Below are 26,433 nucleotides of genomic sequence, written 5' to 3'. Positions count from 1 at the left end.
TCGGGCAAATTATTTTACTGCTCTATGCCCCTACCTGTAAAATAGAGATAATTATATTTACTTACCTTATTGTATGGGTAGTGGGAGGGTTAATTATTAAGTAAAGAACTTTGCTCATTTGTAGAGCACTTTGAGGTTCTTTTGGTGGAAGGAGTTACACAAGTAAAAAGTACTGTGGTGTTTATGCTTTGTCATCCATCAAAGTTGACACCCTCTGTGATGTTGTGATAATTGAACCTAAAAATGCACCTTGTTAGTTCAACTGTAAAATGTGAGTATACATTCATAAGATGTCACAATAACTTATAATGACCTATGACTTATAAATGTTGATGTGGAAAGGTACGAAAAAGAGACAGAGAGAATGAATTAGTCCAAACAAAAAGGCCTATTGCTATAACTGATGAACTGTATCAAGATCATGTGAACCAAATTTGGTGTGTTAGAAACTAGGCCTAATTGTTGGACAAAATAGTGAGGTGATGGGCTATTCTACCCATCACTCCCTTTTGAGGTCCTTTAAAGACAGAGACTTTGAGGAGAAAAATTGACTTACCAGAGTGAGCTTCACCATCATGGCTGACACCCCTACCATCTCCTGGGACCTCAGGCCTTCGTCATCCTGATCCTGAGAGATGTCCTAGTCAGACTGGGCCAGAAAGAGGGACACAGATTAAATCACCACCTCTACCAGCTCCATCTAAATCCCAAACACCACCTGGGATAAAATGGGAATCGGACTTTAAGAAAAACAGCAACAATAATAGGTCCAGCCCATCTCTCGCCAGCTAAAGGGAAAGGGAACAAGAGTTGTTAAAATGAAAATCTTAATATTTTCCCTTCCTTTCTTTTATCTTTAATAAAAGGATAAAATGCTTTTAATGGCGTGTTTGCCATGGTACTAAGCAGACTGAGGTCTCTGTATACCAAATCCCGAATCTTGTTTAACATTGTTTAATGTTGGACAGTGAGTGGGTAATATTAAACACCTTTGGCCCATATATTTCATCTAAATTAATACAACAGTGACCTTATACAATAATAGTAATATGTAGTTCTTATATAGTGCATCAGTAGATCTCAAAGCATTTCACAATCTTTAATGTATTTATCCTCACTACACTCCTCTGAGGTAGGGAATTATTATTCTCCTTTTTATAGACAGGGAACTGAGGCACAAAGATGCTAAGTGACTTGCTTAAGGTCTCAAAGGAAGTTTGTGGTGGAGCTAGGAATTGAAACTGGGTCTCCCAAGTAATTTAGTTTATCCCATGCCTCAGTTTCCCATCATTAAAATGGAGATTATACTTCTCCGCCTCACAGGATTTTGTAAGGATAAAATCCACAAGGTGCTCAGATATAATTATGGTGATGAGAGCCTGTCAGGGTTCCTTCCTCACTCTGATGTGGGTACAGATGTGGGGACCTACATGAAAGCCTCCTAAGCTTATTTCTACCAGCTTAGGTTAAAACCTGGTACACTGCCACCACCAAGTGATTTAACAAGAAACAGGGAAAGGACCACTTGGAGTTCCCCTTCCCCCAAAATACCCCCCCAAGCCCTTACACCCCCTTTCCTGGGGAGGCTTGAGAATAATATCCTAATCAATTGGTACAAAGTGATCAAAGACCCAAACCCCTGGGTCTTTGGACAATGGAAAAATCAGTCAGGTTCTTAAAAGAAGGATTTTATTAAAAAGAAAATGTAAAAATCATCTCTATAAAATCAGGATGGAAAATAACTTTACAGGGTAGTCAGATTCAAAGAGTCCAGAGGAACCCCCTCTAGCCTTAGTTTCAAAGTTACAACAAAACAGGGATAAACTTCCCTCTAGCAAAGGTAAAATTCACAAGTTGAGAAAACAAAGATAAACTAATACGCCTTGCCTGGCTGTTACTTACAAGTTTGAAATATGAGAGACTTGTTCAGAAAGATTTGGAAAACATGGACTAATGTCCGGTCCCTCTTAGTCCCAAGAGCAAACAACCCCAAAACAAAGAGCACAAACAAAAGCCTTCCCCCCCACCAAGATTTGAAAGTATCTTGTCCCTTTATTGGTCCTTTGGGTCAGGTGTCAGCCAGGTTACCTGAGCTTCTTAACCCTTTTCAGGTAAAAGGATTTTGGTGCCTCTGGCCAGGAGGGATTTTATAGTATTATACCCTTGTTGTTACCCTTCCCTTTATAGTTATGACAAAGCCATACAAATAGGTAGGGTAGACAGATAGGAAATGGTTTGATTTAGTTCCAGTTTCAGGTATCTGTTCAGGCTGGGTAGTATGTATTAAGTGCCATAGAATAGATAAGATAACCTGGAAGATGAAAAGCATTAGACAAATGTTAAGTATTATTATTATTTGCCTGAACCTATTTATACCTATCCTTAATAAATAATATCAAATCTGCTAAAAGAACAAACAAAATAAACCTCCCTCAACTCAACAGAACTGAAACTTTAAGTAACAAAAGTGCTGTACAGCATGCTTGATAGTTGCACAATAACCCTCACTAAAATCAATGCTGGGCTGTGGGATTGAAGTATTGTGAACCCTAAATTGTTTCAGTTTGAGGATGTGCTTTGCTTTAACTGGGGGAGAGTACATGAAAGACTGGCTTGTGTGTATGTCTACTATTGACCTTTACTGAAACGAATATGTCAGACTTACTCATATGCATAAGAGTTCCTTCTACTGGCTGCACTGGTGGAACTGCTGCTGAGTTAATTGAGTGGAGGCTTGTGTTTTTGGAGCTAAATGGCACAAGTTCTATTGTGGAAGCTGCATCCAAGTGGTTGGCCTGTGCTCAGGGTGTTTGCATATGACTAATTTGTTCCACTTAGTAAGATGTGAAACAGCATATGTCATATTTTGAACCTTTGATCTAAATGAAGAAAACAAGGACTAATTCATTGTTTCAGACAACAAACTTCTGACACTGAAAAGGAAAAAAAGTAACAAAGCCAAAAAAGAGAATGAAGAATTATATTTAAGTTGCAACACTTGATCTGGTCGACTGCTTGTAGACTGGGGGCCATTGCCTAATCGCCTGGTCTAGGACAACTGTGCTGTTAATCTTATGTGATCCATTTGTGTCTTGGAGATTACATCAGATTTTACCATATCACAGTACATTATAGAATAATAAAAGCACAAATACATCACATTACAAGGCATCAACTATATGAAAAATGCAAGACAGCATTTATTCTTAGGGAACAGTGATTAAGAATATCTTATTCATAGACTAAAATCATATATTTTATAATAGTATATGATCCTTTGTGTGATGATAGTCTGATATTTTAGCAATGTCCTAAATTGTCATGATACAGGACATTTGGCACTAGGAAAGGGGCATTCCTTAAAATAACAAACAGCTGATCTCCCTAGCTTCTACTCTGATCTGGAGAGACTACTTTTAGAAATGAGAGGGGTTTTCTAATCATCATTCCTTTAGCTTCTCTGCTGCGACTGCCAAAAAAGTCATCAATTAATAGCTACTTGATGGTGGTTTCTGTGATGCAGACACCATTGTAAATCCTGAGTAACTCCACTGACTTTAGGGAGCTACTCTGGATTTACACAGCATCTTATCTTCTATATATCCCAATTCCTTGAGCCAAAAAGTGCATTCTGGTATCCTTGATTTAATAGATGGTGATTGTGAGAAATCATGAGGAATATTTCATTGATGATGTAGGTAAGGATTTTGTAACTAGAAAAGAAGATTTTCAAGGAATTACTTTAGTTATTTTGCCAAGTTAAAAATTGAGAGGTCTTAGGTAAAATTGAGTGTAACATGGCTACCCCTCTGATACTTGGAGCCTGGCAGAGTTACTGCAGCATATCGTGAGATCAGAAAAATACAGTTTGTTCCAGTTATGGAATAACCATGAAACTAGAGAACTTATTGAACAGTGAGTGGTACAAAACGCATGTAGGGGAAAGTCATCTACTGCTAGGATCCTGGAGAGATTCTAATAGTCAGGGATATATTTGGATGTAGTGGAGTTTTGTGAGCCTTGCGCTGAATGTCAATTAACAACATCACCATAAGTGACAGAGAGTTACATTAATACCCCTCTGGATGATGGAAGTGGTTGGTTGGTTGGTTTTGTTTTTAAAATAGTAAGTCGGGGAGCTTCTGTACATGTGTTGTACTTTTAGTGTGTGTGATAAATACAACAACCACTACACCCTTGGGATAATTAACAATAAAATTGTTATACTTTATATGCAAATTAACTCCCCTTAGACCTCTACATGAAAGTGGCATAGTAAAAATCTAACTACTAACCTGAGAAGTCTTCTTTATAGAATGAAGTGCTTGGGTTTTTGGGTCACTGAATCAAACTGAGAAATAAAATATGTTTTTTTTTAAAATAAACTTTACATAGAAAAGAGTGAAGGGGTATATTGAATTTTTTTCTGACTTGGATGTGTTGGATTTGCTCTTCTTTAGAGTAGCGGTAGATAGTGGTGGGTGTTCGGTGACTGTATATAGAGGGTAAGTTGGGAAGATGCTGTAGAAATATAGGTTTGGGAGGGATAGATATTTGTTCTATTCGTATATGAAAGGTAAGAGGCAAGATGTTAGCTTAAAAACTCCAGCAGCTTCCCAGCACATCTCTACTCCTGTAGAGCTTATATATTCTGTCAGGGTCCCTTCATTAGAACATCTGATGAAGTTTTCTTAACTTTGCCAGGGACCCTGCAGAGAAGTATTAGAGCATATGGCTAAGGATATGGGCTTGAAGCCTGCCACAGACAATAAGGTAATTGGGGATTAAGTTATGTAAAGGATTTAAGTCTTCAAACTCACATGTACCCTCCTCGTTCTGTTCAGAATTTCTTAAACTACCAAAGAGAGGTGCACAGTTGTAAACACCATGGTGCTTTCATAAGTTTGTAAACAATATAGCATGTTAACATAAAAAAAGTTATGAAAACAGACATCAGTCCTTAGGAATTATACGATAAGCCAATGTGCAGTTTCCAGACCAAAGTGTTTTTGAGATATGATGCAGCAAAATGTTTTAGGGGAATTTTGCAAAAATGAAAACCTACAGTTTCAGACTTGACAAGTACCTGATCCAATTAACCACAAACTTCTAGAAAATGTCCTCTGGCAGAGATAATTTAGGCAGGTTGATTTAGTTTGGGCAAAGTTAGTGATTGTGGGGGGAGCAGGAAATTTGTGAAAATTGTGTATATAATGAAAAACTATTTAAAACTCTGGCTTCATAATTTTTTTAATGCTGTTTACAGGTTGTTCTTAGTGACATTGACATCTCAGTGTGAAATCTTTCACACTGTTGGACTACACACGGTGGGTACAGTATTTCTTTAAGACACACATTATCTTAGTTCTAAATGCATGAATGTACACAACCATAAAACAATCTGTTTTAATTTTTCTATTTATAGTCACTACCAAACCTTGTGTTCAATCCTACAGTTATCTCAATTTTTGCCTGCAGTCAGATCTGTTTGTATTTTTAAATGTTTTTCAGACTCCAAGAGTTGCATGTCTAGCATCTCTTTTTTATATATTTTTTGCAGTGGGCTGCCCTGGAAGTGATTCTTAAACCGGAGAAGGTATTGTTTTGGAGTTTTGTATTTTAAATTATTATTCTTACAATGATTTTTTTCCTTGACTATCTTTGGGAAATAGAGGGGAAGTTATTACTCTTATATACAGGCTGTTCAAAACACACAAACACATGAGGGGAGGGTAATATGTGTGGGGAAAATGTCTCCATCAGGAAGTTAACCCCTGCTAAACCCATCTGACATCACCAAAGGCTCTTATTAACCACCAGAGGTAAGTGATAGTAATGACTTAATGTACAGAAGTTTTTAATTTTATATAAGTAAGGGCTTTTTTCTTCCTTACTTGAGAAAAAATAAATTGAAAAACACTAAAAAAATGTCTTGGTCCATACAATCCAAACATTTACAGTATGAATACAAGAGTTTGGATTGGGTCTGTTTTATATGCTCTGTGCTAGCCAATGATGTCTGATGGGCTGGCCTTGAGACTGCTCTTGGTGTTTACTATAGGGTGTGACTAGACTCTGGAAGTATGTGTTGTTTTCCTTGGTATGAAAAGTGACATATTTTAGTCCTTTGGCTGTTGCTCTCAGAGTACACAAGGCTCTTAGTTCTGGGGATGTCAATGGGCCATGTGGATGGTGACTTTCCTTCTTTTGTCTGATAATTTTTTGGGAACCACAAAGATTTACATTTCAGTTGGGAAGGGAGACAGCCCTAGTTTCAGCCATGTGTTGTGGCCAAATCTGATGTGGAATATTGCAGTACAGCCTTTGTTCTCCAAGGTTACCAGAGGCAGTGTGATTCCAGGAGACTGAGAACAAGCAAACTTTTTAAGGTTGAAGGAGAGCTATGAACCTGGCTACCATGACGATCAGTGTCACTCTCTCTTTAGATTCATTATATGTATATTCACATACAAATATACATACATTATTATTTATTTTATTTATTAGTGTTGCCTGGAATGATCTATTCACTCCACCACAGCCATACTCTTGCACATGTATTCTCCATCTTCTCATACGTGCTACTCTCATTATTGATCCTGAGAATTAAGTGCATGAATTGAAGAAAAAACATCGCTCTTTTAATTGTAATATGGTTGTTAGGTTGTTGATAGCCACAGCTTTCCTTCGCCCCTGATTTATTATTTACCTGCTCTATGTCAGTTTGACTTCTCTACTGATTATAATTCTGGTTCATGATTTTTCAGTCACAAGTCTCTCTGATCCTCTTTGTAGTATTTTAATGCCTTGTGTTTGCTTAAGCCCTTAGTTACTCTGCAGACCAGTTTGTGCATCCAGGATGAGCATCTCTAGCACTGCTTAGAATGCTTTCTGTTGGGTTACATGGGATTTTCTTTTTATTGTTGTATAGGCTTGATAAAACAGAAGTGAATGAAGGAATTTCTTGTGATTTTTAAAGAAAATATTTCTCTGATTTGAGTGCTTTCTTATTAGTAAAATTGATATTATTTAGCATTTACTGTGTATAATGCTTTATGTTTTCAAAGTGCTGTGCATACAACTAATTAATCATTACAACATACTTGGGAAGTAATTGACACAGAAAATGTGACACAGAAAGACTAAGGGCTTGACTTACAACAGTGCTGACCAGGGCCGGCTCTGGCTTTTTGGCTGCCCCAAGCAAAAAAACAAAAACAAAAAAAACCGGGGTGACCAGAATGGCAAAGCAAAAAAAAAAAAACCCTGCGGCGCGGCCGGAGCGCGGGTGCAGGGGGACCAGCTAGCGGGGGCGAGGGGGAAGGAGCGGGCAGGAGAGAGAGAGAGAAGGGGGGCAGCCAGGGCTACAGCGGGGCGCTGCCACATGGCCCCTCGCGCCGCGCCGCCTGCTGCCTGCCGCCTGTCGGGAGGGCTCCGCTCCGGTTGGCTGGGAGGGAAGGACGCGGGCTGCCCTGCCGGGCTTGCTGCAAGGCTCTCCCGTCCTCCGCGCCACCGCCCCCTACAGGGCGGCCGGAGCGGAACAAAAAAAAAAAAAAAAAGCGGCCGTGCCGCCCTAGGATTGGGCAGAATGCCGCCTCGTTCAATCTGCCGCCCCAAACACCAGCTTGCTCAGCTGGTGCCTGGAGCCGGCCCTGGTGCTGACGGCCCACAATTCCAGCCAAAATGTTTTCCCACCTTATAGGATCACTTCTTCCTGTGTGAGGCTGCTGCCAAAACCAATGTCCAATTCCATATATTGACAAAAGAATATGTCATATCCTCCTTCCTCCTCAAACCTCCTAGTATATCTTTGTTGCCATTGTTAAGTTTTTCCTTCTAGGGATATGATAGCCAGCTGCAGTATTGTTCTGACAAATCAGTATTTCCTTACATATAACCACAAATACACTGATCCCTTAGAGTGAAAGACCAAAAATGATACTGGCTTCTCCTACAAAGAAGGTTCCAAGATGAGCAGTACCTTTGACCCCTCACTCAGGCTCTCCTTGGGCACCCCTTCCAACTGCTAAGCCCATGCCTATATTTCTCTTAGGGTGGAATCCTGCGTTCATCTCACTCTTAGACTTTGTTTACACTAGCACATTTGTCAGCAAAACTTTTGTCAGTCAGCGGTGTAAAAAAACCACACCCCAACTGACCTAAATTTCACCAACAAAAGTGCCGGTACGGACAGTGCAATGTCAACAGGAGATGCTCTCCTGCTGACATAGCTACCCCTGCTCATTGGGGGTGGTTTAATTATGCCAGCAGGAAGGTTCTTTTCTGCCAGCATAGAGTGGCTATACAGGAGACCTTACAGCAGTTCAGCTGCGCTGGTACAGTTGTGCTGCTGTAAGGTCCATACTGTAGACATAGTCTTAGACAGGGTCTCTGGTCACACAGCACCCCTGTTCACCAACCATGAGTTCTCAGCAGGACCAGCTGAGTTTTGGTCCATCCTATACGCTTCTCTCTGGAAGCTGTGAACAGTTTGAAAGGGCAGTGACAGAGAACAGCTTGTTCAAACAAAATGCCACTTATTTTTCCATAGGAATGTAACAAACAGAGAGGAAAAACCTTAAAACAAGAAAATCCTAACACATTGTTTTACCTAAGCTTAGCATTTCCCTCAGGCAGTTAAGCAGGACCAGTTTAGCCTTGCTACCCACCTCCACCCCTGTTCTCTTGGGGACCAAGTAACAGCTTCCTTCTCTTCAGACCCTCTGTGTTTCCTGGCTTTTCAGAGGCTCAGCTTTTAACTGCTTTCAAGCTCTTTGTTTAATAATTCCCATCTTAATCCCTCTTAAGACACAGACTGGGACTTTCCCTCTGCCTCCTGGGATAAACCAGAGTCTGATTCCATATCACTAGAGGTAAACATCAAAGCAATTAGCACCTACATTGGCCATCCGAGTACCAGAAATTGGGGCTGGCTACAATCACTAAGTTTAGTTCTGCAAACCAAAGCTAACTAAGACTGATTTAACCATTTAGCCAGCAACACAATAACCACCAAACCTACCAATAAAAGTAATCCAGTTAATACAGAAAACTCCCACGTTCTTCACTGTCATAAATTGTTAAAGTCCCTTCATACTTGTTTTACATTATATGGTCATGAGTTTGTCTCCATCAAGAACAGCAAGAGGTTTGTTGTCCAACAGTCTTGTCATTAAACAAAAGTCTGTCGTATATATGTGTTTGAAAGCACTAGGCATCTCATCCTCCCTTCAAGGCTCTGCATAAGTCTACTTCTGCCTACTTCTCTGCCCTGATTTCTGCCAGTCATACCATCTTCCATACTGGTTCCTCCCCTGCTCAGCACCTCCCAGGAGACTCTCAGCACCTTGCAGTATTAGGCTCTAAAGCCAAGGACCCCTAAAACTATACCAAGTTTGACATGCAGAGGGGTGGTATGTAATAGTTTGTAAATTGTCAAAAAAAAAATGTTTGGTTTACAAACTGGGCATTTCTGGAGATGAATGAGATGTGGTTGGATTTTAAATCTTTTGCCATGTCTTTAAAACAAAGGACCTTAAGGCTTTTTGATTCTGTTAGCTTTCCTTTCTTGTGTTAGGATTACAAATCATAACAGTCTAGTATATCACTGTGGAATTTTTTTTCAAGAAAAGTGATTGAAGAAGTTGTGATTTTAATGTTTTATTTTTTATCTGTCACAGGATTAGATTTTTATAGAGAAAAAATCTTTGACTCTAAAAAGTTCTTGAAAATAATCCAGTATGGTGAAGCCACCTACTATCAGCCTTAAGTTACATAAATAAGTCTCAAAATGCCAAACATTTTTTTGTTTTATCTTGATAGCTAACTTTTTTTAATTAAAACTCCATCCCAAGGACATACATTGTATATAAAATAGGCTATTCAAATAACGAAGTATGTTAACTGTACAGACATATTTGGTGTGACCCTACTAATCCAAATGTCAGGTCATTCCATGATTTCTCTTTTAGAATTAATGTGCTTGTTGGCTGCTGTCTTCCCTCAGTCCTATTAAGATTTTTTCCCCATTATTCCCTTTGCCCAGATTATGGTCCCTTCTCGAGCCCCTATGTCAGGGGTGGACAAATTTAGTGACCCTCTGAGACACATATGACAATGGTCAGAAGTTCAAGAGCTGGGATGCACAGTCCGCAGTGGGCCAGGGAAGAATTCCCATCTGATACCGGTGCACCATAAGACTTATTAATGTAAACAGCCCTTCATTACCCCTAATGTAGGCCCCAGAATATGGGGTATGGCAGTTATTTTCTTGTATCATTCAGTGATATGGGGATTCTGGTCTGCAGAATAACCCATTGGCAGCACAGGTAAGGCTGCTATTAACTAGACCTTAACTCAGATGCCAGTGGGCTCTCCAGAGCAACTCAGAATCCATCATAAAACCACCTTGGTCCTCACCCCTCTTGATCTTTACATTCTGCATTATATCTCAAAGAAGATGCAACACAGAATCTACTTCCATAAATCTTTTATCCACTCAGTCTACTAATGTTTACTGATAAATCTATTGTACAAGCACGAAATACCATTATAATGTGCAAACACAGACATGTGAATAGCTAGGAAAATGTTCAAAGTAAAATGGAAAACCACTGCACAAAGTGAGTGTTACTGTGATCAGGTATATTACTTCCAGCTGAAATGCAGAAACAAAAAGCTCTCCACCACTTTTCAGGCATTTTTATACATCATAAATAAACCAAAAAAAGAAAAGAAAAAGAAATGGCCCAGCCCAAGTTTTTGTTTGGGGTTTTCGTTTGTTTCCCTTTTTTTCTTTGCAAATTGCCTCTAAGACCCCTTAACAGAATAAGGGACAACAGTTCTCACTATCTGAACTGAGTTTTGTTCTGTTACCTCTAATCATATCTTTTTCCGGAATTACCTAATGATTCAGATTTTGGTGCAAGATTAAAGAGGCCCACATGCTGAGTGAGTGTGGACACAAGAAAAATTGTATAGCTAATATTAAAGCTAATATTCCTCAGAACTCATAAATTTCTAGTCCACCCAATCCAATAATTCACAACCCTTATTTCTATAGTAAAATTTTAGCATGCATACTTACTGCTCATATTACATAACAACATAAAGCCAGAGGCTGTCATGGGTCCCCCACGTGTGCATGGCTTGCTGGTAATTTTGTCATCCCTATCTTATCTAATGCTGAACATTCCATTTATTTTTAAAAATTAAAATATAATTATATATCATAATATTGGCATTAAATCTGGTTACTAGGGCTATCAAACAATTAAAAAAATTAACTGCGATTAATCGCACTGTTACTAATAGAATACCATTTATTTAAATATTTTTGGATGTTTTCTACATTTTCAAATATGCTGATTTCAATTAGAACACAGAATACAAAGTGTACAGTGCTCCCTTTATATTTATTTTTATTACAAATACTTGCACTGTAAAAAAAAAAAAGAAATAATGTTTTTCAATTCACCTCATACAAGTACTGTAGTGAAATCTCTTTATCATGAAAGTTGAACTTACAAATGTAGAATTATGCACAAAAAATAACTGCATTCAAAAATAAAACAATGTAAAACTTTAGACCCTACAAGACCACTCAGTCCTATTTCTTGTTCAGCCAATCGCTCAGACAAACAAGTTTGTTTACATTTGCAGGAGATAACGCTGCCTGCTTCTTGTTCAGAATGTCACCTGAAAGTGAGAACAGGCATTTTCATGTCACTGTTGCAGCCAGCGTCGCAAGATATTTACATACCAGATGCACTAAAGATTCATATGTCCTTTCATGCTTCATCCACCATTCCAGAAGACATGCGTCCATGCTGATGATGGGTTCTGCTCGATAACAATCCAAAGCAGTGCGGACCGACGCATGTTCATTTTCATAATCTGAGTCAGATGCCACCAGCAGAAGGTTGATTTTCTTTCTTGGTGGTTCGGATTCTGTAGTTTCCGCATCAGAGTGTTGCTCTTTTAAGACTTCTGAAAGCCTGCTCCCTACCTCGTCCCTCTCAGATTTTGGAAGGCACTTCATATTCTTAAACCTTGGGTCAAGTGCTGTAACTATCTTTAGAAGTCTCACATTGGGACCTTCTTTGCGTTTTGTCAGATCTGCAGCAAAAGTGTTCTTAAAATGAACAATATGTGCTGAGTCATCATCTGAGACTACTATAGCATGAAATATATGGCAGAATGCAGGTAAAACAGAGCCGGAGATATACAATTCTCCCCCAAGGAGTTCAGTCACAAATGTAATTAATGCATTATTTTTTTAACGAGCGTCATCAGCATGGAAGCATGTCCTCTGGAATGGTGGCCAAAGCATGAAGATATGTTTAGCATATCTGGCATATATATACCTTGCAAATAAGAAGTGGGCAGCATTATCGCTAGTAAATGTAAACAAACTTGTTTGTCTTAGTGATTGGCTGAACAAGTAGGACTGAGTAGACTTGTAGGCTCTAAAGTTTTGCATTGTTTTGTTTTTGAGTACAGTTATGTAACAAAAAAAAATCTACATTTATAAGTTGCATTTTCATGATGAAGTGATAACACTACTGCACTTGTCTGTGGTGAATTGAAAAATATTATTTCTTTCATTTATCATTTTTCCAGTGCAAATATTTGTAATAAAAATAATAATATAAAGTGAACAGTATACACTTTGTATTCTATGTTGTAATTGAAATCAATATATTTGAAAGTGTAGAAAAACATCCAAAAATATTTAATACATTTCAATTGGTATTCTATTGTTTAACAGTGCAATTAAAACTGTGATTAATTGCGATTAATTTTTTTGAGTTAATCACATGAGTTAACTGCAGTTAATCAACAGCCGTAGTAAAAAATCTTACAGGCAATCTCCCTCCTAACAGAAAATTTAAAAAATAATCTTCTTTCTTTGCAGGAGCAAGTAATCAAATCATAGTTTGTTTTACTACAAAGCCTTCTCTAGCTTTATTGATCAATTAAACTATTGCTTACCTTTTAGGAAAAATACTGCCTTTAAACTATATGACTGCAATCATATCTTGCCAGATTTACTCTCCCTTTTAAATCATGTCAATTCATGTCCAGCAGCAATAGTTGTTACTGCTGCTAAGATTGTAAGGCTCAAACATTGCTGCACTACCCTCTTTGGCTTGGCTGAAAAATTGAACTGTTGCTTGCTTTTCTGCTAAGAGAACTGCCTTTGAACAGCCTGATTGTAACTAAAAAAACCTAATCCTGTCTATCCTCGTAGATAGGGTGACCAGACATCCCATTTTTAAAGGGACAGTTCCGTGTTTAAGCCCTCCTGCAGGTGTCCTGACTTTTTCTTAAAAACGGGCAAATTGTCCCGTATTTTCTGTCCTCCCCCCACTAATACTGGCGGGTCCTGCTGCTGGCCGGATCCCTGCTCGCCCTCCCACCAGTGGTGAGTGGAGGAGGTCCCATGGCTGACAATGGAGGTGAGTGTGCAAGGCTGATGGTGGGATGAAGCTGCAGCGCGCAGGTCCAGCCGCTCCCCATCATGGTCCATCAGTGCAGCCCCTGCTGTGTGCCAGCTCTCTGCCAGCAGGGTCCTGGCCCGTTTCTGGCCAACACTGACTGCGTGCTGCGAGCTATGTGGGCAGGCTCCAGGCAGCGGCCAGTTATGTGTCACCTCTGCTGCCCACCCATCAGCCCTTTACATGCTCCCCCTCTCGCTGTCCTCTCCCTGCTTTTCCCCTTTGCCCCTCCCCCCCTGCTGTTCCTCCATATCGCTACTGGCAGGGCACATCCTGCTCCCAGCGCTGTGTGGAGAACCAGCCCCCCGTCGGAGCACTCAGCTCCCCAGCAGCCTGGCCAGCAGGCTCCTTCCCCCCCCCCCACTGCCTCTGGCTGGGCCGGTGCCCCGGGAAAGCCCAAGACCCCCCAGCCTGGGGTGCTGGACAGAAGGAACCGAGCTCTGCATGTGCCAAAGCCCTGCACAGCACTGGCACAGGGAAGCCTCTTCGCCCCTCAGCTAAGCTCAGGAATGGGCAGCAAGTTACAGCCTGTTCATGCGCTGAGCCTGCAGGCTCCAGAGCAGGTCCTTGGGCTGCTTAGCACCATCTTCACCCCCTACCCTCCCACACCCTTGCTCCTGCCCCCAGGGAATGCAGGGCTGCTCCATCCTCCCCTGCTGAGCCACATGGCCTGGTTCGCTGAAGCCCCTGTAGTCCAGTTAAATGCATCCTTAGGGCTTAACCCCTTCCTGCCCACACTGTAGAGGGGGGGGCAGGAGGTAACTGGGTTATGCTTTGAGACTAACAGAAGTACTGGGAGCATAAGCTTTCGTGGGTCAGAACCTCACTTCTTCAGATGCATCTGAAGAAGTGAGGTTCTGACCCACGAAAGCTTATGCTCCCAGTACTTCTGTTAGTCTCAAAGGTGCCACAGGACCCTCTGTTGCTTTTTACAGATTCAGACTAACACGGCTACCCCTCTGATACTTGGGTTATGCTTAAAACCCTTAGCAGTCTGGAGGTGTTAACTGCCTTTCAACACTGTGCAGGCAGGAAGGGACAAGCTGCTTCCAGACACTGAGAGTGTAGGGGGAGGAGAAGAAGAGGTGAGCTCTGCAAAGACACAGGCCACCTCATCCCTTCTCTCCCTCCTCCTCCCCTGCAGCTGGAAGCAGCACACATCCCTTCCCTCCCGCACAGCACCAAAACGCTGCTGCTGGCCACATTCTGGTGTGAACCCTGGCAGAAATCTGGGGAGGGGGCCATGTGACCCTACATCCCGTTCCCCCACATGATGGCTCAGGAAGATGCAGCGTGAGGTACCAGGAAAGGCAGGTCCATCTCAGGGGCCCAGCCAGGCATGGAGGGTGGGGAACGCCAGGCAGGGAGAATCGGGTTGGTTGGTCACCCCGTCCCTCCCCCCCTGATGTGGGAGAGGTGTACAGGAGTATATGTCTGTGTCACCCCTCCCCGTGTGAACCCTAAAGCCTTAAAAATAAGAAGGTAAATAAAAAGAATCCAGCTACGGAGTATTTCTTTTTAACTGGGACTCAGTCAACTTGATGTTAATTTGAATGTTTGTACTGCATAGTTCTGATTGATCGCCATTGAATTCGCTTGAATACGAATAATTTTACCAGGTGTCCCATATTCAGCAAAGGAAATATGATCATCCTACTCATAGACATCTGAACACCCAAACTAAGCGGATAGGTCTGATATCAAGCCATTGACACTGATCTCCCCAGAGAGCCTCATAGATCTCTGATTAGAGCATAAACAAACTGAGATTCACCCTCAGCCTTAACTGTGCTCAGTGGTGTACTTCTTCTGATTCAGCTCCCTTCCCCTCATTTGTGTGGCTAACATCCAGTAGGTCCATCTGCTGTCCCTCTGATTGGCAACTCTGTTCTGTGCTCTACTGAGCCCTCTGCCTTTCTACTACCTTCCTTCTGGTTGGCAGCTAAGGCAGAGTTAATTTGCACCCATATTCTGGCAGACCTCATACTGCCCACATAGACCCATACCACCACAAATAAATTACTTTTATCAGGAGGATGAGTAATCCAAGCAGAAGTGGGTGAGAAGGAGACATGAGTGGATCAGATGGTGTGCTATCTAGATTAGATTTTTATATAGTGCCATGCCCTCTGACCCTAGATAATCTCCTGAAATGCATTTCTGCAGTTCAGTGCATAGAAGATTTGCAAAGAGTGAACTACACAGGATTTGAGGAAGCCAAGAAATTCATTTAAACATTGTGCCCTGTGGTTCCTCTCCTGGCTATGGCTTTTGGGACGTATGTTTTATCAGAGTGGTTCATATTTTATTAGAATGAATAAATCTGTTTTATATCTATCTAAAATTTTAAAGGTAAAAATTGTTAAACCAGTTGTTAGTGGCAGGAGGGAGGGAAGTTCCAAAAATAACTGGTCTACAGATCAATGTTGTGCCCTAAGGTTTGCAACTAATGTGCAGTGGCTATTGTAGTGTAGCTAGCTATCATAACTCACTTGAAAAGTAGGGCAGCATTGCATTTCTTTTATGCCTTACGCTCTGACAGATTCCAATCTGAGTCATTCTTATTTCTAATCGACACAATTACAACCAACATGAAAAATACTTCAAAAAATATGGACTTTAAGAAAAGTGTTCAGTAAATGTCAGTTGCATGCAGACAGGTCAATAATAAAAAAAAAAAAAGTAGGAATACAAAGCAAGAAAAGGGGGAGGGGACCACTCATGAGATAGAGAACATTCTTACCTATAGCAAAGAGAACTGGCTTTAGAATATCTGCCTGGTAGGAGAGATTATTTAAATAATATATATATTTAAAGACAGCTTTTCAAACTGGCAAGTTTATGAAGAACTGAAAGTTCCTTTTTACTTTAAAGTATGTCTACTTTGCACTCAACCATGGCTTTCACTTTGAAGCCCATTCAAATATATATTTTTGCAAATCAACCAGTTCATGTTAAATCAAAGATCTTTCAGGTCCTACAATTACTAGGGGGATTCAACTTATTATTCTTTTAACATTTTAGCATCTGTATGGATTCTCTTCAGACTGCCTTATCTTTTTCAGCCTATATAATAGATACATTACTGCACATGCAGATAGATTTTAGTAGGTGGCTGTGCCTGGCAATTGTAATTTTTGTTTGTCTGTTTGAGTAGAGATGACTTTTCAGTTTTTTCTCTTTTGAACCTTTATGCTTACTTAGACAGAATGAACAGAAATATAGTGCCTCTGTAAAAAGGATGTCCTGGGAAATCAAGTGGGGGCTTTAGGGTATCCCATCTTTATTTTCCGTAGCAATGTTTATCACAAAGAATAGTATACAATTATGGCCTATCCACACAACAATAACAAGCATGATTTTGTAAACTAGAAGAAGCATGGTAACCTTCTTGGATCAATTTATGGCCATACAGCATTTTTTTTCTGCCATCAAAAGTGTGTTTGTACATATAACTACCCTACTGTCTAAAAGTGTTTGTATCAGTACGTTCTGGGGGAAATCTGGACGGGTATCCTCTACTACTTCAGCAGGGGTTAGAGTGCTGCAAAAACATTCACACAGAGCAGTAGCATGTGGAACTCTGGGATGTCTTACAGCATAGAGAGCTTAGAAAAACCAGTTAAATTAATTAATTTCAAAAGTATGAATAAGTAGTCCTATTCACACTGTGAAAAACAATGTCATGTTATACTGACTACATGAACATAACCAATGTCCAACTCTGGCAGGGAGAAACACTTAGTTGTGGTGGTAATTTAGCTTTAACTGTGTGGTGCATGGACACAAAACATGCTTAGCGCAAACTGTGTCAGCAGCTTGTCACAAACTTGGGCCCTGATCTTTGAAACACTTAAGCATATATGTAACTTTACCCATATATTTGCAGGATTGGGGATCTAGATAAAAATGGTAATGTGGACAGGGTCTTAAACTAACAGTATGGCAGATTACAGGTGCTACATTTATTTACAAATGATTTCCCATGCCAAGTTAAGGAGAACTTCATGACATCCCTTGATAGTATAAGAGGAGATTTTCAGAAACTACCATTCACTTATTTATGCACATAGATATTTGCATGTGCAAACCTAGAGGCTGCTTTGAGGTCCTCTTGAAGACTGGGCCCTAATATTTCCACACTTAATGAGTTAAACATTTCATAGCATAGTTAACTGTGTCTAATGATATTCATTTTGAATACAGTGCCCCTCAGTTTAAAATAAAAATAAATGTGATAGAGTAAATGTTTGATTCAAATCAATGCACAAACAATTGGATGCTTTGGAAGACACAGTAAGCTATTTCCCATGTTCTGCTATTAATTAAATATTTAAAATGTTCTGGTATCTGTGAAAAAATAATGGCTTGATAGATAGGTAGTTCCCATGCCTTAAGTCCATCTGCACTCCTCCATTTCACTCTCTGATGCTGTGGTTGTTTGAACAATACAGTTCATTATAGGCTTGTGACATGAGATAAGCAGGTGATGCAGAAATGATTTTAAAATAGGTTAGATTTTTTTAGATTAATTATGGATAGGGAAACCCAAGTCTGACCCTGCAAGTGTTCTGCATACAGTTTCCATTTGAAGTTTATGGAACTCATCTTGTGAAATGCTTGTACAATAGGGCTACCAGGTCTTACAAGTTACTGGCATGTGAATTACACATTCACTGCCTCAAGACTGGAGGTCAAAAGTGGAAACTTCAATTACAAATTAATCCAGACAGACTTGAGAAAATATATAGTAGCTATAAATTACTAAATAGATTTTCTTAATTTTCAGTTCAAAGTACTATTTATCTAAAAACTATTTGCATGTAAGTAAAATAATTGATTGTAATTTAATTTAAATTGTTTTTAAATTAAAATTTGGAAAATTTTCTAGTGAAGTAACATCACTGCTTCCGTGCAAGATAACCACTCCTTAACAGTACTCTGTCTTCTTTAATATTTAATTTCCTGTACTGTGACAGGTGCACCTGGCCTGCTTATCCAGTCATAGCAACTTAAAATAAGCAAAAAGATCTGACTTAAATTCCTAAGGGCCAGATCCAAAGCCTATTGATGTCAATGATTAGAGTCAGACTTCAATAAGCTTTGGATGAGGCTCTAAGAATCCAGGCCTGCAAACACTTCTATATGTGCTTAACTTTTACTGAGATTATTCATGGTAATAAAGTTAAGCACATGCATAAATGTTTGCAGGACTGGGAAGTAAGTTTATAATTGAGATTTTCATTCTGTGTGAATTCCTGACTGCACTGAAGTCAATGGCAAAACCCCTATTGATTTCAATGGGGCCAGGATTTCACTTCCTATCTTTAATTCATTCATGATGCCTAGATCCTGCAGAACCATAAACCAGTAATTCTTAGTTCAGACTGTAGCAGGTAGGCTGCTCCCATTAAGATTGATTGGAAATTCTGCTGCAAATGCAGCATGTATCAAGTTGCCAGCTAAATGCTTTTCCCAGACTCTGAAGGAAGTAATTAGTAAAATGTGTATTTCTTTATTTATGCTGTGATGGATTGTTTTTAAGTAAGGGGTATAAAATCACATACTGTGGTCATATCCTTGCAATAGCTTGAATTAATGATTACTAAAAGGATGGCATGAAAAGCATTAACTATGAATTTTCTGGCTTTTACAGGTTTCAAAGCAGTATACCAGTTTTAATTGGTCTTTCTTTCTTTCTTTCTTGGGGGAGAGTTTGTGTGCGTGTATGTGTTTTAACAATAATGCAAATAGGGTGATCAGATGTCCTGATTTTATAGGGACAGTCCCAATTTCTGGGTCTTTTTCTTATATAGGCTAGGGTTACCATATTTCAGCGAGCAAAAAAGAGGACGGGAGGAGCCCCGCCCTAGCCCCGCCCCTGCCCCTCCCACTTCCCGCCCCCCCTGACCTCCCAACCCTCCCCCCGTTCCTTGTCCCCTGACTACCCCCTCCTGGGACCCCTGCCCCTAACTGCCCCCCAGGACTATCTAAGCCTCCCTGCCTCTTGTCCCCTGACTGCCCCAACCTTTATCCACACCCCCACCCCCAGACAGACCCCTGGGACTCCCACGCCCCATCCAACCACTCCCCACCCCCTGACAGCCCCCCCCCAGAACTCCCAACCCATCTAAACCCCTCTGCTCCCTGTCCCCTGACTGCTCCGATCCCTCTCCGCACTCCTGCCCCCTGACAGCCCCCCCCCCGAACTCCCAACCCATCTAAACCCCTCTGCTCCCTGTCCCCTGACTGCTCCGATCCCTCTCCGCACTCCTGCCCCCTGACAGCCCCCCCCAGAACTCCCAACCCATCTAAACCCCTCTGCTCCCTGTCCCCTGACTGCCCCCTCCTGGGACCCCTGCTCCTAACTGCCCTCCAGAACCCCACCCCCTACCTAAGACTCCCTGTTCCTTGTCCCCTAACTGCCCCCTCCTAAGACCCCCCCCCAACTGCCCACCAGGACCCTACCCCCTACCTGTACCCTGACTGCCCAAAACTTTCTCCACTCCCCCCCAAAAGCCCCCCCCGTTTCTTGACTGCCCCCTCCAGAACCTCCCTGCCCCTTCTCCTGCCCCCCTTACCCTGCTGCTCAGAACAGGGTGTTGGGCTCTATGCGAGCCGGACACGTGGCTGAGCTCCCCAGCACAACAAAACCCGGTCCCTGGCCCTGGACAACAAAACCCGGTCCGAGGTCCGGACCGGGTTGCAGGGGAGAGCTGCCCTTGTATCAGCACAAAGTGCTCTCGCTCCCGTTTTGCTACGCTGCATGGCAGAAACCGCTCCCAGTTGCAAAAGGGGAGGGCTGCACTTTGTGCTGAGACACTTGCTCAGAATGCAGGGCGGAGCTCCTCTCCAGCTGCTCCGGAGTCCAGCCCGGGACTTTCCTGCAGCCCTCCCAGCCGCTCACTCTGCTGTGCCGGGGGAGGGGGAAATCCCGGACATTGTGAGTGCTTTACAAATTCCCCCCGGACGCTATTTTTAGCACAAAAAGGAGGACATGTCTGGGTAAATCCGGACGAATGGTAACCCTAATATAGGCTCTTATTACCGCCCCTCTCCTCCCCCCGTTCTGATTTTTCACACTTGCTGTCTGGTCACCCTAGATGCAAAACTCTGTCATCAACACTTGAATGGACATGTAGGCCAGAATGATATATGCTCTGTTTTTTTCTCTGCAGCATACAGTTCTCTGACTCTAACACACCTAGGGTGCCTGTACTTTATCAGGGCCCTCTGAATGGGAAGCTGCACTCTACCATCACGCTATCCACTGAAGCCCTGTCTATCATTAAAAGTGAAATGTTTCCTTTGAACAGTACTATTTAAATCAATGTATTAGGTGCTTCCATTTAGAGCTTAATGATATCAGTGTTAAACACTCTTCTTGTATCATCAATTTACGAAGTTTCTACTCTGTGGATTATTGATACAATACATTGTAGTGGCTGAATACGTAGGAAGAATTTAAATCAAGGTTCAGCATAGACTTGTGTACTAGAATGCTATGAAAAGAAAACTCTTTGTCATAACTTGCATTACTCAACTGATTTAATTTCTTATTAAGAAATAAATATATACATAAAAGTATTGGTCCCCTTATGGGGCCCCAATTCTGCTTCCACTGAAATCAATGACAAGCTCCTAATAACTTTTGGAATCTGGTAAACTTTCTGCACTTGTCTGTAACAGCCACATGTGTTTGTTTTGTTTGTTTACTTAAGGTGTTTATTAGGCTGAGATCTTGTATGTTTCAGCGCAAACCCAGCTTTCCTCCTGAGTATTATAACCATTTTAATAGGGATATATAATGGAAATGCTGACAGTCCTTTAACTGTAGGTGCTTGACAGGGTTCTTGGGGCTCCCAGAAGTTGCATGTTAAAAATCCCACACCCAAACTGAAGGGAAGGCTGGACTGATTTCTCTACCACCAATGGGCGTCAGCTCCATTTCTGGAAACTGCTAAGCCATCTCTGAGACATATCTCTGCGGCCATTAATATTGTTTAGAACAGCAAATATTTTGCTTTTGAAATGCATCAACTAGCAGATATTTATGAAAATTCCCATGGAGCCTCTTACAAGTCTGCACAGACGCAGATAACTTGAGGTCACATTTGTTTTACACTGTGCTGCACTACCTGCAGAGAGATCATCCCCTCCTGCAGTAAAACCTGCGTGAGGGAGCTCTTGGGGAGGACATCTTTGAATGGTTTACTTGCCTGTGGAAAAGCTCACCTGTTGAATACTTTCAATCCACAGTAGGCCTGTGCCATCTACATAGAGGCTCTTTGCCTCTGCACTTCATCTGTTGTTCCCAGTGCCCACTCCCTGGCATGCATCCCGGTAGTATTGGTTGCTCAGGCAAAAGGTGACAGTTTTCTGGGGCCCCTGGTTAAAGTGCTGGTAGCACATCCCTGAGCACACAAAATCATTATAAATATTGGAAAGCTATTTCCCAACCGGAATGGATGTGACTCCATAACAATGGAATGATTCTAGTAGGCCATCTTTTGGAGAAGGGGTGTTTTTAATGTTTTAAGAAAATGCATTACAACTTAAATTTTTCTGTATTAGACTAATTGCACACTATTTGATGTTCTCTTAGGTGCCCATCCTACAAAGAGAACTGCACTCCAGAACTTAGGGTTAACCTTCCCCCATACAGCTTTCTTCCTTTGTTTTAAACAACACCTAATGATTCAATATTCAATGGTATTATAACATTGTATTAAAAGTAGATCATACTTATGCTAAAATACAGGTTTTTATTACCATACAATTCTATAATACATAAAGCTCTTAAAAATATTCCCATTAATTTCAAAACAACAATCCCATTGAAACAGAATTTTTAAGTATTGCAGTCTTTCAGCCCAAATACTGCAAGCTTGTAGTAATCCATGCGAGTCATTAAGTAAAATTGACAGGAAACTGGCTATATGTAAATCAAACAAATGTGACTTTTTCATTTTCATTAGCCAGGTAAAGAGAAATGTAAAAAGTAGAGGAACAGCAGACAGTGAAAAATAAATCACTTGTATTTGTTTATTTTGTTTTAATACAATAATGTGTTGCTTGTAACATAGGTAAGGAAATTTGGTCTTGGTCTGAATTCAGCGGGAGCAAAGTCAGGCCCTTAGTGTGTGGTTTGTAAATTATTTTAACCTAATAGTATCATTTTAGACTATTTCATCTCTTTCATTTAACTCTTTTTAAAACAGCTTACTATCAGATTTGGTGCCTGGAAACAGCTGTACAAAGACACAGAGATCCTGTTTTGAAAGGGTATCTCTTGAAAGCACATCCTAGTAGCTCTTGTTCTTGTAAGATAACATCCACGACCTGGTTTGTTTACAGCTATTCTAACAAACGTGTTGCAGTCTCGCCTTCTTCCCAATCCCGCTAGTCTATCGCACGGGGGGTAGCCTGTGAGGGCTTTTTTCTGGGGCCAGCAGGTGCCGCTACCGAGCTGTGTGCGCCTCTGGGTTTGGGGGTGGTTAATCACCGACCCAGGTTAAGTGAAACAACCAGCTGAAGAATTGCATGGCGGTGGCTGTTGATTTTTCCCAAACGAGCGGCACTTTCAGTTCCAGTCTGGACCTGGAGAGCGGGGGATGCATTAAATCCCGGGGGAGGGGGGGTGATTCCGATCCATGCTGCTTCCTTCAGAAGATGAGAGCCCCCTCCCCGATCTGCAGGCAGCGGGGGCAGGAGCAGCAGCGGGGAGCGGAGTGAGTAGCTTGGGCGGAAGGACGCCCTGTCCTCCAGCTCCCTTCAATTGACTCCTCCCTGAGAGACGGCCCCGCCGATCGGCCCCCAGCCCCCGGGGCTTGGCCGGGCCCCCTGCGCAGCGCGGAGGAGGGCGCTGCTGATGTCCAGCTGGGGACCGGGCAAAGCCACTCATCTCCCAGCCGGGCAGATTGCACTGCAGCCCGCAAGCGCCCCAGCTGGCGCTCCCTGTCCTGCCGCTCCTTAGGCGGGGCCCGTGAGGAGATCTCCCTCCGAGCGGCGTGAGTGTCTGACCGGGCTAGGGAGGGAGTCGCAGTGGCGGGGATGGGTCTGGCTAATGCCCGGCTGCCGGGCGCTCCCGTGCCTGCGGGGGGCGGCGAGAGCCAGCCGCTGGGGCAGCCCGTGTGAGTGATTCTCTGGCCGTTGTGTGTTCATCGTATGATCCCGCCAGGCGTCTCTGCGCACGTATCCCCCCTCCCCCGATAACCCTAGAAAGTTGTCGGTGTTGGGCGGATGGAGCCCGGCTCCCCTTGGCCTCTTTCCACACGGCAGCAGCAGGTACTTCCAGCCGGCCTCCCTCCCCCAGCCCGGGCCGGTTCTCCGCGGAGGTCATTGGCTGCTCTCGAGGGGTTTGTGGCTTTGGCTAGTGGATGCTCAGTGGGGTAGACGCTGTTCTCCTCCCGCACATCAATGACCCCCTGAGCTGAGTCTGAGCCTCATGGTTTTGGGAGGACTTGGCCGTCACTGGCATTTGGAGTATCCGCCTCCCCCCGCCGCCAGTTGGGGGCACTTTCAGGCACACAACTCAGGCTTCAGCTATGCCAAGCTGTCTCCATGCGGCTTTTCGCTCTTGAAAGAGATGTTGTCGAGTGTGTTGTGAACGGGGAAAACCGCTGCTTAGACTCGTGTACAGGCACCTCCCCTGCTTCCCAGAGCCGGTGCGGGGGAGCAGGCCGCTCAGGCTGTGCTGGTAGGCAATTAACCCTCATTAAGCCCGAGTTGGGGGCTGGAGTAAATGTTGGGCTGCAGTTCGTTGCAGAGCCCTTAAGACATTGCTTTGAGCTGGCTACTGGCTGGCAGCATTTTGGCCTCGGCAATTTACTGGGGTTGTGGGGAGGAGGAGGAGGTGAATCTAGAGATGTTAGTAAAATGTGATGGTCCCCAAGTTGGGACAGGCTTCTCAGGCTCCTGTCTCCAACGTGTTCCTTGTTCTGAACGTCTGACATGGCCTTGCATTTAGACTGAGTGGTGCTGTGGTGCCTGGGCTGCATGTATAAAGGGCTTTGGGGAAATATTTTGGCTTTAATGTAAAAATGTCCTTTTATATAATCTTCTTATTCAGCTACAAAGAATGACTTTATGAACAATAGCTACAAAAGAAGGCCCTGGTTCTGCAAGCTGCTTTGTGCAGATGGACCCCTGCCTGACTACCTGGGGCCTTCCATGCAGATCAGTTTACTGGATCAGGGCCCAAGTAGTCAAATGAAAAATAGTGTTTATGCCTTTAAAAACAAAACAAAACAAAAAATCCCCTGTAGGCATGGCACTTCCTTGCTCATCAGATGTGCTCCCTGTATGGATCCAGAATCTTCTCTTTTTTACTCTGGTGACAAAGTTTAGCAATATTTTTGTTCTTGTTTTTATTTTTTTGTTAGCTCTGTACTAATGAGGAGTGAAATGGGTTCTGTTCCTTTTTGTGCATTATTAATATAACTTTACTAGCCCCCAGTGGCAGGGTCAATGACTCACACCTGTGCTGAAGACATTGGAGGGGGTTGCACAGGTGTAGCTGAAGACATAATTTGACCTAAAGAACCTTTTGTTATAGTTGATGATGCACAAAAAGGAAAGATTTACAGCTTCTAAGGTATCAGAGCCACGTTAGTCTGTATTCACAAAAACAAGGAGGAGTCTGGTGGCACCTTAAAGTCTAACAGATTTATTTGGGCTGCATCTGAAGAAGTGGGTTTTTTACCCACAAAAGCTTATGCCCAAATAAATCTGTTAGTCTTTAAGGTGCCACCGGACTCCTCGTAGCTTCTAAGGTGGAGTTTTCAGAGCAGACATCTGGTAATCCTCCTTCCTCATCTTTTTAACTTATTAATGATGTCCAATGTGATTGGCGCATAATTACTCATTTTCAGACTATCTAATGGACAGGCAACACCATAAATGTAGAGTTTTTTGCTAAACCTTCTGAATTTAAAACAAAAAAATTAAATCTAGTTCCAGGTAAGTCCCACACTATATTTTCTCAGATTTTTTTAAAAATGAAATATCCAGAAAATTCCATAGAAACTCTCTAAGTCAAAATCCTGTCAAATGCAGAAAGTAATCACACTGGAGGAATGAAGAAATAAGTTTTTTTTTTTTCTCTATTATAATCATCTTTGGTGTTTTATAAAACTAGATTTTTTTTTTTTAATCCTGCTTCTGACTTAAAAAAAAAAAAGACTGGATTCCTATTTAAAACACACTTTGAAAAAACCTCTCAGTTCCAATTAAGCAAAACATTATCTTTAGAGTGACTAAAATCTATTTCAATTTGTATAGTCCCATGTCACCCCTAAAACAAACTAATTCCCTAGAGCTGAATTCAGAGCAGGATCCTCTGGATCTTGGGCCCTGATCCTACAATTGTATCCAGGTATGTGGATCCTTGTGGAAGGAGCTAACTGGTATGTGGTGGTGTTTTATCTAAACCATTTCTGCCATGAGAAATAAACTGAAGGTAGCAGATGCAGTGGCCAAGTCTATGTGAAGTTGCCTTGTATGCTCCATTTCTGAACAATCTTTTACTGCTTTATTACAAAGCTGTTAAAGAAAAGTTTGTATCCTTTATTTAGCATATGTTTACATGTATGCCCATTAGTTAATACTACCAGATATGCAAGTTAAAGTAATTTCCATCCTATAAATTAAAACTGAAAAAATGTAAATGTGAAATTGCACCCCATATCTTCAGTAATAGTATTAATATGATTATGATATAATTATAATTTATGCAAGATGAATCATGTGAGGTGTAATTGGGAAAGTTATGATTTGCTGAGTATGATTATCCTATTTGTATGCATGTATCATTTTTGGATCTGAAGTTATGAATATTGACTATGTATCTGTGTTTCAAATGTAGTTACACCTGGGTAACGCCCACTAGACAAGATGCTTTCAATCTAGGTAGTGGGTGGGGAAGGGCCTCTTC

At 41.8% G+C, this 26,433-nt stretch overlaps 1 long non-coding RNA gene across 1 annotated transcript in view; it reads left to right on the top strand.

Annotated features, from left to right (window-relative positions):
• Positions 1–26,433, top strand: part of LOC128845675 (uncharacterized) — a 53,112-nt gene that overhangs the window by 7,143 nt on the left and 19,536 nt on the right. Inside the window, exons 2-3 of the long non-coding RNA XR_008446701.1 lie at positions 5,267–5,327; positions 5,561–5,596. This is a non-coding gene — a long non-coding RNA (uncharacterized LOC128845675). The remainder of the gene's footprint in view (positions 1–5,266; positions 5,328–5,560; positions 5,597–26,433) is intronic.

This window comes from Malaclemys terrapin, chromosome 11 (assembly GCF_027887155.1).
Source record: "Malaclemys terrapin pileata isolate rMalTer1 chromosome 11, rMalTer1.hap1, whole genome shotgun sequence".
NCBI classification, from domain to species: Eukaryota; Metazoa; Chordata; order Testudines; family Emydidae; genus Malaclemys; species Malaclemys terrapin.
This window is presented reverse-complemented; position numbering and strand designations above follow the sequence as displayed.